This window comes from Oncorhynchus masou, unplaced genomic scaffold, assembly GCF_036934945.1.
Source record: "Oncorhynchus masou masou isolate Uvic2021 unplaced genomic scaffold, UVic_Omas_1.1 unplaced_scaffold_843, whole genome shotgun sequence".
Taxonomy (NCBI): Eukaryota; Metazoa; Chordata; class Actinopteri; order Salmoniformes; family Salmonidae; genus Oncorhynchus; species Oncorhynchus masou.
In genome coordinates this window covers 267,333-281,332 of record NW_027014896.1, presented here as the reverse complement: position 1 = coordinate 281,332, position 14,000 = coordinate 267,333, and positions in this window count along the sequence as shown.

Sequence of the window (14,000 nt, the reverse complement as noted above, 5' to 3'; positions counted from 1 at the left end):
ATATCAGAACAGCGATTTCACCTCATACTGGACAATGAGCTTCTAGATATCAGGACAGGGACTCACCTCGTACTGGACAAAGAGCTTCTAGATATCAGAACAGGGACTCACCTCGTACTGGACAAAGAGCTTCTGGATATCAGAACAGGGACTCACCTCGTACTGGACAAAGAGCTTCTAGATATCAGGACAGGGACTCACCTCGTACTGGACAAAGAGCTTCTGGATATCAGGACAGCGATTATTCACCTCGTACTGGACAAAGAGCTTCTGGATATCAGGACAGGGACTCACCTCGTACTGGACAAAGAGCTTCTGGATATCAGAACAGCGATTTCACCTCATACTGGACAATGAGCTTCTGGATATCAGAACAGCGATTATTCACCTCGTACTGGACAATGAGCTTCTGGATATCAGAACAGCGATTATTCACCTCGTACTGGACAAAGAGCTTCTGGATATCAGAACAGCGATTATTCACCTCGTACTGGACAAAGAGCTTCTGGATATCAGAACAGCGATTATTCACCTCATACTGGACAATGAGCTTCTGGATATCAGAACAGCGATTATTCACCTCGTACTGGACAAAGAGCTTCTGGATATGAGAACAGCGATTTCACCTCATACTGGACAATGAGCTTCTGGATATCAGAACAGCGATTACTCACCTCGTACTGGACAATGAGCTTCTGGATATCAGAACAGCGATTATTCACCTCGTACTGGACAAAGAGCTTCTGGATATCAGAACAGCGATTATTCACCTCGTACTGGACAAAGAGCTTCTGGATATCAGAACAGCGATTATTCACCTCATACTGGACAATGAGCTTCTGGATATCAGAACAGCGATTATTCACCTCGTACTGGACAAAGAGCTTCTGGATATGAGAACAGCGATTTCACCTCATACTGGACAATGAGCTTCTGGATATCAGAACAGCGATTACTCACCTCGTACTGGACAATGAGCTTCTGGATATCAGAACAGCGATTATTCACCTCGTACTGGACAAAGAGCTTCTGGATATCAGAACAGCGATTATTCACCTCGTACTGGACAAAGAGCTTCTGGATATCAGGACAGGGACTCACCTCGTACTGGACAAAGAGCTTCTGGACATCAGGACAGGGACTCACCTCGTACTGGACAAAGAGCTTCTAGATATCAGAACAGGGACTCACCTCGTACTGGACAAAGAGCTTCTGGACATCAGGACAGGGACTCACCTCGTACTGGACAAAGAGCTTCTGGATATCAGAACAGCGATTACTCACCTCGTACTGGACAATGAGCTTCTGGATATCAGAACAGCGATTATTCACCTCGTACTGGACAAAGAGCTTCTGGATATCAGAACAGCGATTATTCACCTCGTACTGGACAAAGAGCTTCTGGATATCAGGACAGGGACTCACCTCGTACTGGACAAAGAGCTTCTGGACATCAGGACAGGGACTCACCTCGTACTGGACAAAGAGCTTCTAGATATCAGGACAGGGACTCACCTCGTACTGGACAAAGAGCTTCTGGACATCAGGACAGGGACTCACCTCGTACTGGACAAAGAGCTTCTGGATATCAGGACAGGGACTCACCTCGTACTGGACAAAGAGCTTCTAGATATCAGGACAGGGACTCACCTCGTACTGGACAAAGAGCTTCTAGATATCAGGACAGGGACTCACCTCGTACTGGACAAAGAGCTTCTAGATATCAGGACAGGGACTCACCTCGTACTGGACAAAGAGCTTCTAGATATCAGGACAGGGACTCACCTCGTACTGGACAAAGAGCTTCTGGATATCAGGACAGCGACTCACCTCGTACTGGACAAAGAGCTTCTGGATATCAGAACAGCGATGATTCACCTCATACTGGACAAAGAGCTTCTGGATATCAGAACAGCGATGATTCACCTCGTACTGGACAAAGAGCTTCTGGATATCAGAACAGCGATTATTCACCTCGTACTGGACAAAGAGCTTCTGGATATCAGAACAGCGATTATTCACCTCGTACTGGACAAAGAGCTTCTAGATATCAGGACAGGGACTCACCTCGTACTGGACAAAGAGCTTCTGGATATCAGGACAGCGACTCACCTCGTACTGGACAAAGAGCTTCTGGATATCAGAACAGCGATGATTCACCTCATACTGGACAAAGAGCTTCTGGATATCAGAACAGCGATGATTCACCTCGTACTGGACAAAGAGCTTCTGGATATCAGAACAGCGATTATTCACCTCGTACTGGACAAAGAGCTTCTGGATATCAGAACAGCGATTATTCACCTCGTACTGACAAAGAGCTTCTGGATATCAGGACAGGGATTATTCACCTCGTACTGGACAAAGAGCTTCTGGATATCAGGACAGGGACTCACCTCGTACTGGACAAAGAGCTTCTGGATATCAGGACAGGGACTCACCTCGTACTGGACAAAGAGCTTCTGGATATCAGGACAGGGACTCACCTCGTACTGGACAAAGAGCTTCTGGATATCAGAACAGTGATTACTCACCTCGTACTGGACAAAGAGCTTCTGGATATCAGGACAGGGACTCACCTCGTACTGGACAAAGAGCTTCTAGATATCAGGACAGGGACTCACCTCGTACTGGACAAAGAGCTTCTGGATATCAGGACAGGGACTCACCTCGTACTGGACAAAGAGCTTCTGGATATCAGGACAGGGACTCACCTCGTACTGGACAAAGAGCTTCTGGATATCAGAACAGCGATTACTCACCTCGTACTGGACAAAGAGCTTCTGGATATCAGAACAGCGATTACTCACCTCGTACTGGACAAAGAGCTTCTGGATATCAGAACAGCGATTACTCACCTCGTACTGGACAAAGATTATTTTTCTTTAGGACACAAAGGATTTACTTCAGAACCCGACAACGCCCAAAATCCCTTAATTCGCAAGAATTAAAAAGAGACATTAGATATCGGGGACATACACTACCATTCAAAGGTTTGTCCATTAAAATAACATCTAATTGATCAAAAAATACAGTGTAGACATTGTTAATGTTGTAAATTACTATTGTAGCTGGAAACGGCTGTTTTTTTATGGAATATCTACATAGGCGTACAGAGGCCCATTATCAGCAACCATCACTCCTGTGTTCCAATGGCACGCTATGTTAGCTAATCTGTCACGGCTGTTGAAAGGACAGGACCAAGGCGCAGGGTGGTGAGTGTACATTTTCTTTTATTAATCAAAATGATGCCGAACAAAACAAATTACACTACAAAAACAAACTGTGAAGCTTTATGTGCCCTAAACAAAGTCAACTTCCCACAAAGACAGGTGGAAAAAGGGCTACCTATTGCGGGCCCCGGACTGGGCACCCTCGTTGCGGGCCCCAGACTGGGCACCCTCGTTGCGGGCCCCAGACTGGGCACCCTCGTTGGGGGCCCCAGACTGGGCACCCTCGTTGCGGGCCCCAGACTGGGCACCCTCGTTGCGGGCCCCAGACTGGGCACCCTCGTTGCGGGCCCCAGACTGGGCACCCTCGTTGCGGGCCCCAGACTGGGCACCCTCGTTGCGGGCCCCAGACTGGGCACCCTCGTTGCGGGCCCCAGACTGGGCACCCTCGTTGCGGGCCCCAGACTGGGCACCCTCGTTGCGGGCCCCAGACTGGGCACCCTGTTGCGGGCCCCAGACTGGGCACCCTCGTTGCGGGCCCCAGACTGGGCACCCTCGTTGCGGGCCCCAGACTGGGCACCCTCGTTGCGGGCCCCAGACTGGGCACCCTCGTGCGGGCCCCAGACTGGGCACCCTCGTTATGCGGGCCCCAGACTGGGCACCCTCGTTGCGGGCCCCAGACTGGGCACCCTCGTTGCGGGCCCCAGACTGGGCACCCTCGTTGCGGGCGCCAGACTGGGCACCCTCGTCGTTGCAGGCCCCGAACAGGAGACCGTCTCTCGAAGCTCCGGACTGGAGACTGTCGCTGGAGGGCAACCAGTGGCTCCATCTCCTCTATACCACCCACCTGGTAGTTTGGTGGATGGGACTACCAGCTCTCTGTAACCTACTAGAGGACAAGCAGTGGGTCCGTCTCCTCTATACCACCCACCTGGTAGTTTGGTGGATGGGACTACCAGCTCTCTGTAACCTACTAGAGGACAACCAGTGGGTCCGTCTCCTCTATACCATGTTTCTTGTAGGATGATAATGTCTGTATTTCTGATTTCTTTGATGAAGTCTTGGTTCCTGCTCTTTAGGCCAAAGGCAGATGGCCTCAGACCTTGTATATTCCAGGATGAGATAGTAAAAGCTTTGTGTTCCATGGTGTCGAGTGTTGTTTTTGTGTGGTTTACGCCCGGACCTCTCTCTCTCCTTGTCTTACTTTCCCTGTCTTTGTTTCTCTAGTTTCTCTCAGAGAGAGCGAGAGAGCGAGAGAGCTCAAGGTAGAGAGCTGTTGTGTGTGTTTCCCCCTTCTCTCTCTCTCTTCCCCTCTCCCTCCCTGTCTGTCTGTCTTTGTTTCTCTAGTTTCTTTCAGAGAGAGAGAGAGCTCAAGGTGGAGAGCTGTTGTGTGTGCTTCCCCTTTGTCTCTCTCTCGCTTTCTCTTTCTCTCTCCCTTTCCCTTTATATTTCTCACTGTCTCTCTCTCTCTCTCTCCACCTCTCTCTCTCCCTTTCCCTTTATATTTCTCACTGTCTCTCTCTCTCTCCACCTCTCTTTCTCTCTCCCTTTCCCTTTATATTTCCCTCCGCCTCTCTCTCTCCACCTCTCTTTCTCTCTCCGCCTCTCTTTCTCTCTCCACCTCTCTTTCTCTCTCCACCTCTCTCTCTCCACCTCTCTCTCTCTCTCTACCTCTCTTTCTCTCTCCACCTCTCGTTCTCTCTCCACCTCTCGTTCTCTCTCCACCTCTCTTTCTCTCTCCACCTCTCTTTCTCTCTCCACCTCTCTTTCTCTCTCCACCTCTCTTTCTCTCTCCACCTCTCTTTCTCTCTCCACCTCTCTTTCTCTCTCCACCTCTCTTTCTCTCTCCACCTCTCTTTCTCTCTCCACCTCTCTTTCTCTCTCCACCTCTCTTTCTCTCTCCACCTCTCTTTCTCTCTCCACCTCTCTTTCTCTCTCCACCTCTCTTTCTCTCTCCACCTCTGTTTTTCTTCCCCGTGCCATCCCAGTGTCTCAGCCAGCGTAATACCAGTCATGTCCAGCCGGTCTCAGCTCCGTATCCAGGGGCAGAAGCAGGAATGTGAATGATTGGCTGGAGTCCAGGCCTAAATGCCTAGGGGGCTAGAGTACAGGGTCTGCGTCTGAAGTGGCACCCTGTGTGGTTTTACCTGTTAACGTTAAGTTAACTATCTATACAATCACAGTTTGACATCCACATGTCCACAGTTGACATGTCGTCTTGACATGTAAATTCAAAATTGTATTTGTCACATGCACCGAATACAAATAGGTGTAAAATTTACAGTGAAATGCTTAATTTACAAGCCCTTAACCAACAATGACGTTTTAAGAAAAAACAAGTGTCAATAAAGTATTTACTAAAATCAACTTAAGTAACAAAAAATGCAAATAGCCACTTGATTAGCTGTTCAGGAGTCTTATGGCTTGGGTGTAGAAAATGTTAAGTATTTGAGAGAATAGTCTATGACTGGGGGTGGCTGGAGTCTTGGGTAATTTTTAGGGCCTCCCTCTGTACGGATGTATTCAATATAACTATGTGTTCAGCACTTTCGAAATGAACAGCGACAGAATTCAGAACACGGGCTGCTCTTACAGCATTCTCCCTGTACACCAAGTCAGAACCGTAGGATAAATAAAGGGGGCATATAAGCAGACAATGAAAGCTCGTACAATATTCGATGATGACATTTCTCAAAAACAGGCTATAGGCTACATGTGCACCACTGAGTCAGAACAGTAATTTTAGGCGGAATTAAGAGGTGAAAATAGACAAAATTATTTGGGTGAGGCACATGGGCTACTAACAGCTTACTTCACAACATACACTTGGTATTACTTTCTTAGCTACAGTATAAATATCTCTCTGGAATATTACATCATGTATGCAGCAGCGTATAAGACATGTTTGAACTCACCTTGTTGCAATCTGCTCACTTGAACAGGAAGGTGGCGTGGCGATCCTTCGTGGTCAAGTTTTGTCATCAAAGAAAGACAGAGGCCCGGATTTACAACTCCGAGTTGGATGACCGTTCAAAACGTATTTTTTCCAGTCGGAGTTCATTTATTCACAACTTCCCAGTTGCAATGCTTGCAGTTAGCCACCGGCACCGATTCCGTCCAAACCACTCATTGTTGAATTTGTGATTTCCAACTTATAATGTCCAATGGTCGATGAGCACTGATACGTTTTATCTATAATTTCTCTTCATTGCTTCTCTTAATATTACAAGGATTGAAAAGGATTTGCCAGTAGATTGTCGACTTGATTCATGATGATGACTGCTAGCTAAGATTTTTGAAAGTTAGATGTTGACATGATCAGTCCAATCAAAGCTACTGTAGATATAACGTGATTTGACGTAATTTTATCTGTGGCCAATGACCTTGAGCCTTCTTGGAAGGGCACTACTAATGTAAATCTATGACCCAAAGGGCTTGAATTGTCAAAGTCTACCCTTACTAAGGAATGGTGACATAGTGTCCCCATGAGTGACAGAACTCTGAGCCAATCACGGCGCAACACTCCTATCTGCTGGCTTGCCCCACCACCACAGAAAGCACTGAGCTCGGCTGAAACATCTGGATTTTGGAGCTGCCTTCCTCAAGAAAACATAAAAAAGACCATGTTTGTATGCAGCTTTAATAACTCAATGATATATGTATTTTTTTTTTTACATTGTTTGCAAACTGATTTGTGACTCGTATTCCTGCCAAAATAACATGCAAAACAGGCAAGCTCCACCTGCTCTGAATGACGGGTCGCCACTGATCCTCACAAACACAGTCTGCTCCTCTCTCTCCTCCTCTTCTCCCACTTTCCTCTTTGCGCCCTCTCCCCCTCTCCTCCCCTCCCTCTCGCTATCCTCCCCCCTTTCTTTCCCTCTCTTCCCTCTCTCCTCCCCCCTCCCTATCCTCACCCCTCTCTCCTCCCTATCCTCCCCCCTCTCCCTCCCTATCCTCCCCCCTCTCCCCTCCCTATCCTCCCCCCTTTCTTTCCCTCTCTTCCTCTCTCCTCCCCCTCCCTATCCTCACCCCTCTCTCCTCCCCTCCCTATACCCCCCCTCCCTATCATCCCCCCTCTTTCCCTCTCTCCTCCCCCTCCCTATCCTCCCCCTCTTCCCTCTCTCCTCCCTATCCTCCCCCCCCTTTCTTTCCCTCTCTTCCCTCTCTCCTCCCCCTCCCTATCCTCACCCCTCTCTCCTCCCCCTCCCTATACCCCCTCCCTATCATCCCCCCTCTTTCCCTCTCTCTCTCCCCCTCCCTATCCTCCCCCCTCTTCCCTCTCTCCTCCCCCTCACTATCCCTCCCCCTCCCTATCCTCCCCCTCTCTTCCCTCTCTCTCCTCCCCCTCCCTGTCCTCCCCCTCTCTCCTCCCCCTCTCCTCCCCCTCCCTCCCTATCCCCTCCCCCTCTTCCCTCTCTCCTCCCCCCTCACTATCCTCCCCCTCTCTTCCCTCTCTCCCCCCCCCTCTCCTCCCCCCTCCCTATCCTCCCCCTCCCTATCCTCCCCCTCTTCCCTCTCTCCTCCCCCTCACTATCCTCCCCCCTCTCTTCCCTCTCTCCTCCCCCCTCCCTGTCCTCCCCCCTCTCTTCCCTCTCTCCTCCCCCCCTCTCCTCCCCTCCCTATCCCTCCCCCTCCCTATCCTCCCCCTCTCCCCTCCCTATCCTCACCCCTCTCCCTCCCTATCCTCACCCCTCTTCCCTCTCTCCTCCCCTCTCTTCCCTCTCTCCTCTCTCCCTCTCTTCCCTCTCTCCTCCCCCTCTCTTTCCCTCTCTTCCCTCTCTCCTCCCCCCTCTCTTCCCTCTCTCCTCACCCCCTCTCTTCCCTCTCTCCTCCCCCCTCTCTTCCCTCTCTCCTACCCCCTCTCTTCCCTCTCTCCTCCCCCCCTCTCTTCCCTCTCTCCTACCCCCTCTCTTCCCTCTCTCCTCCCCCTCTCTTCCCCTCTCTTCCCCCCTCTCTTCCCTCTAGTTTATAGTTTACATGAAAGCCAAATAACCTCAGTGACTGTGTACAGTATCAGCCTGCCCATCTAACTCCAAGCCAGTCATGGGGCTCCATCCTGGCTCGGTTTCCCCATGCCTAAGCAGTAATAACAGGCATCGAGTAAAACAGAGTGGCTGACTCCATTTTGGCTCGGTTTCCCCATGCCTAAGCAGTGATGACAGGCAGTGAGTAAAACAGAGTGGCTGACTCCATTTTGGCTCGGTTTCCCCATGCCTAAGCAGTGATGACAGGCAGTGAGTAAAACAGAGTGGTTGACTCCATTTTGGCTCGGTTTCACAAATGCCTAAACGGTAATAACAGGCCTAGAGTAAAACTGAGAGTGGCTGACTCCATTTTGGCTCGGTGTCACAAATGCCTAAGCGGTAATAACAGGCATTGAGTGAAACTAAGTGACTTTATTTGAAGACTTGATGCCCATGAGAGGTCAGTGGGGCATCACCCTGAACATGGAACAGTAATCCTTTGCTGGGTCTACCTTCTCTCTCCGGAGACTCACTGATCTCAATCCAAGGGCAACGTGAAGGACTTAGAAGTCTTGAAAACATTGAACTAGCCGCAGGGCAGAACCATAGGAAGATGGAGATATGACTGTATTTGTTGGGGCTGTAACTACGGGCTCTCTCTTGCCCTGGTATTGGAACAATCTTCTCTCGTCACACCACGCTGTCATTGGACGCTAATTCAGCGATTCGGACTTCAGATTCTACTTCACACTAGGACAATAGTCCCAAATCAAATCAAATTTTATTTGTCACATACACATGGTTAGCAGATGTTAATGCGAGTGTAGCGAAATGCTTGTGCTTCTAGTTCCGACAATGCAGTAATAACCAACAAGTAATCTAACTAACAATTCCTAAACTACTGTCTTATACACAGTGTAAGGGGATAAAGAATATGTACATAAGGATATATGAATGAGTGATGGTACAGAGCAGCATAGGCAAGATACAGTAGATGGTATCGAGTACAGTATATACATATGAGATGAGTATGTAAACAAAGTGGCATAGTTAAAGTGGCTAGTGATACATGTATTACATAAGGATGCAGTCGATGATATAGAGTACAGTATATACGTATGCATATGAGATGAATAATGTAGGGTAAGTAACATTATATAAGGTAGCATTGTTTAAAGTGGCTAGTGATATATTTACATCATTTCCCATCAATTCCCATTATTAAAGTGGCTGGAGTTGAGTCAGTGTGTTGGCAGCAGCCACTCAATGTTAGTGGTGGCTGTTTAACAGTCTGATGGCCTTGAGATAGAAGCTGTTTTTCAGTCTCTCGGTCCCAGCTTTGATGCACCTGTACTGACCTCGCTTTCTGGATGATAGCGGGGTGAACAGGCAGTGGCTCGGGTGGTTGATGTCCTTGATGATCTTTATGGCCTTCCTGTAACATCGGGAGATGTAGGTGTCCTGGAGGGCAGGTAGTTTGCCCCCGGTGATGCGTTGTGCAGACCTCACTACCCTCTGGAGAGCCTTACGGTTGAGGGCGGAGCAGTTGCCGTACCAGGCGGTGATACAGCCCGCCAGGATGCTCTCGATTGTGCATCTGTAGAAGTTTGTGAGTGCTTTTGGTGACAAGCCGAATTTCTTCAGCCTCCTGAGGTTGAAGAGGCGCTGCTGCGCCTTCTTCACGATGCTGTCTGTGTGAGTGGACCAATTCAGTTTGTCTGTGATGTGTATGCCGAGGAACTTAAAACTTGCTACCCTCTCCACTACTGTTCCATCGATGTGGATAGGGGGGTGTTCCCTCTGCTGTTTCCTGAAGTCCACAATCATCTCCTTAGTTTTGTTGACGTTGAGTGTGAGGTTATTTTCCTGACACCACACTCCGAGGGCCCTCACCTCCTCCCTGTAGGCCGTCTCGTCGTTGTTGGTAATCAAGCCTACCACTGTTGTGTCGTCCGCAAACTTGATGATTGAGTTGGAGGCGTGCGTGGCCACGCAGTCGTGGGTGAACAGGGAGTACAGGAGATGGCACCCTATTCCCTACATTGCACACTACTTTTGACCAGAAGTGCTATGGATCCTGGTTAAAGGAAGTGCACTATGCAGGGAATACGGTTCCATTTGGGAGGGATTCAACAAGAAGAGGATGATGTCAATGGATTCACTTACTGCAACGAAGATCAATTCATATTTTCATTACATTGTCATGAATCTGATGTTTTCAATTACATTATCATGAATCTGATATTTTCATTACATTGTCATGAATCTGATCTTTTCATTAGTGAATCACCTCTGACCCCAGAGATCACCGTTTTCTAACAGACTCCTTCCCTATTGGTTCTGTCCTGATGTCTGTTTACACCTAAGATCTGATCACAGTCAGATCCCAACACGTCTTAATAATAATGAGGACAAGATCAGGACAAACGTCTTGTCAGTGTGTTGTCAGTAAGTTGTCAACGCGTTGTCAGCATGTTATCAGTGTGTTGTCAGTAAGTTGTCAGTAAGTTGTCAGTAAGTTGTCTCTGTGTTGTCAGCGTGTTGTCAGCGTGTTGTCAGTAAGTTGTCTCTGTGTTATCAGCGTGTTGTCAGCGTGTTGTCAGTAAGTTGTCTCTGTGTTGTCAGCGTGTTGTCAGCGTGTTGTCAGTAAGTTGTCTCTGTGTTGTCAGCGTGTTGTCAGTAAGTTGTCTCTGTGTTATCAGTGTGTTGTCAGTAAGTTGTCTCTGTGTTGTCAGCGTGTTGTCAGCGTGTTGTCAGTGTGTTGTCAGCATGTTATCAGTGTGTTGTCAGTAAGTTGTCCCTGTGCTCTCAGTGTGTTAGTGTGTTGTCCCTGTGTTGTCTCTGTGTTGTCAGTGTGTTGTCCCTGTGCTCTCAGTGTGTTAGTGTGTTGTCCCTGTGTTGTCCCTGTGTTGTCCCTGTGTTGTCAGTGTGTTGTCCGTGTGTTGTCAGTGTGTTGTCCCTGTGTTGTCAGTGTGTTAGTGTGTTGTCCCTGTGTTGTCAGTGTGTTGTCAGTGTGTTGACCCTGTGTTGTCAGTGTGTTGTCAGTGTGTTGTCAGTGTGTTGTCCCTGTGTTGTCAGTGTGTTGTCAGTGTGTTGTCCCTGTGTTGTCAGTGTGTTGTCAGTGTGTTGTCCCTGTGTTGTCAGTGTGTTGACCCTGTGTTGTCAGTGTGTTGTCCCTGTGTTGTCCCTGTGTTGTCAGTGTGTTGTCAGTGTGTTGACCCTGTGTTGTCAGTGTGTTGTCCCTGTGTTGTCAGTGTGTTGTCAGTGTGTTGTCCCTGTGTTGTCAGTGTGTTGTCAGTGTGTTGTCCCTGTGTTGTCAGTGTGTTGACCCTGTGTTGTCAGTGTGTTGTCCCTGTGTTGTCCCTGTGTTGTCAGTGTGTTGTCAGTGTGTTGACCCTGTGTTGTCAGTGTGTTGTCCCTGTGTTGTCAGTGTGTTGTCAGTGTGTTGTCCCTGTGTTGTCAGTGTGTTGTCAGTGTGTTGTCCCTGTGTTGTCAGTGTGTTGTCCCTGTGTTGTCCCTGTGTTGTCAGTGTGTTGTCAGTGTGTTGACCCTGTGTTGTCAGTGTGTTGTCAGTGTGTTGTCCCTGTGTTGTCAGTGTGTTGTCAGTGTGTTGTCCCTGTGTTGTCCCTGTGTTGTCCCTGTGTTGTCAGTGTGTTGTCCCTGTGTTGTCCCTGTGTTGTCCCTGTGTTGTCAGTGTGTTGTCAGTGTGTTGTCCCTGTGTTGTCCCTGTGTTGTCCCTGTGTTGTCAGTGTGTTGTCAGTGTGTTGACCCTGTGTTGTCAGTGTGTTGTCCCTGTGTTGTCAGTGTGTTGTCCCTGTGTTGTCCCTGTGTTGTCCCTGTGTTGTCAGTGTGTTGTCAGTGTGTTGACCCTGTGTTGTCCCTGTGTTGTCCCTGTGTTGTCAGTGTGTTGTCAGTGTGTTGACCCTGTGTTGTCCCTGTGTTGTCCCTGTGTTGTCAGTGTGTTGTCAGTGTGTTGACCCTGTGTTGTCCCTGTGTTGTCTCTGTGTTGTCAGTGTGTTGTCAGTAAGTTGTCCCTGTGTTGTCAGTGTGTTGTCCCTGTGCTCTCAGTGTGTTAGTGTGTTGTCAGTGTGTTGTCCCTGTGCTCTCAGTGTGTTAGTGTGTTGTCCCTGTGTTGTCCCTGTGTTGTCAATGTGTTGTCCCTATGCTCTCAGTGTGTCAGTGTGTTGTCCCTGTGTTGTCCCTGTGTTGTCAGTGTGTTGTCAGTGTGTTGTCAGACATTGGCTTCTCTCCTCCAGTCTCTGTGTCATCAGTCGTTAGCACAATGTTTGTGATCAAATGGAGTTTTACTGTACACACTCTCTCTGCAGCGAGTCAATTCACTGGGGTAATGGAGGGGTAGCGGTTCCTGCTATCTGTTTTGTACATGTGCACATTTACTAATTAATGCCTTCTTGGGGCCGTTTCAGCCCTGTCACGTCCCTCCCTGGTCAATGCAACTGCTCATTGAATCTCCCTCCACGCAACCGATTCTCTCCTCATCTCACCCTGACACGAAACAATATACAATAGGACGTGTGTGAGGGGCCTCATTATTGAACACAATGCAGTCTATTCACCGGTATAGTTGTGTCTGTACAGTACGGCAGCGCCACAATGCAGTCTACTTTAGTGAGGAAAGGCCACATTGCCAGTCCTGGGGGAAAGACATGGTCTCTATATCGGTGGTATGGAATGCACTCTGTCTATGTCCCAATTTGCACACTTTTCACTATATAATGTCCCTATGGGCATTGGTCAACAAGTAGTGTACTATATAGGGAATAGGGCCCTGGTCAAAAAGCAGTGCACTATATATAGGGAATAGGGCCCTGGTCTAAAAGTAGTGCACTATATAGGGAATAGGGCCCTGGTCAACAGTAGTGCACTATATAGGGATTATGGCCCTGGTCATAAAGTAGTGCACTATATAGGGAATAGGGCCCTGGTCTAAAGTAGTGGACTATATAGGGAATAGGGCTCTGGTCTAAAGTAGTGGACTATATAGGGAATAGGGCCCTGGTCTAAAGTAGTGGACTATATAGGGAATAGGGCCCTGGACTAAAGTAGTGCACTATATAGGGAATAGGGCATTGGTCTAAAGTAGTGGACTATATAAGTCGCTCTGGATAAGAGCGTCTGCCAAATGACTAAAATGTAAATGTATATAGGGAATAGGGCCCTGGTCAACAGTAGTGCACTATATAGGGAATAGGGCCCTGGTCAAAAAGCAGTGCACTATATATAGGGAATAGGGCCTTGGTCTAAAAGTAGTGCACTATATAAGGAATAGGGCTCTAGTAAAAATTTGTGCCCTATATAGGGAATAGGGCTCTGGTCTAAGGTAGTGCACTATATAGGGAATAGGGCCCTGGTCTAAAGTTGTGCACTATATAGGGAATAGGGCCCTGGTCTATAGTAGCGCACTATATAGGGAATAGGGCCCTGGTCTATAGTAGCACATTATATAGGGAATAGGGCCCTGGTCTATAGTAGCACATTATATAGGGAATAGGGCTCTGGTCTATAGTAGCACATTATATAGGGAATAGGGCCCTGGTCTATAGTAGCACATTATATAGGGAATAGGGCCCTGGTTTATAGTAGCACATTATATAGGGAATAGCGCCCTGGTCTATAGTAGCACATTATATAGGGAATAGGGCCCTGGTCTATAGTAGCACATTATATAGGGAATAGGGCCCTGGTCTATAGTAGCACATTATATAGGGAATAGGGCCCTGGTCTATAGTAGCACATTATATAGGGAATAGGGCCCTGGTCTATAGTAGCACATTATATAGGGAATAGGGCCCTGGTCTATAGTAGCACATTATATAGGGAATAGGGCCCTGGTCTATAGTAG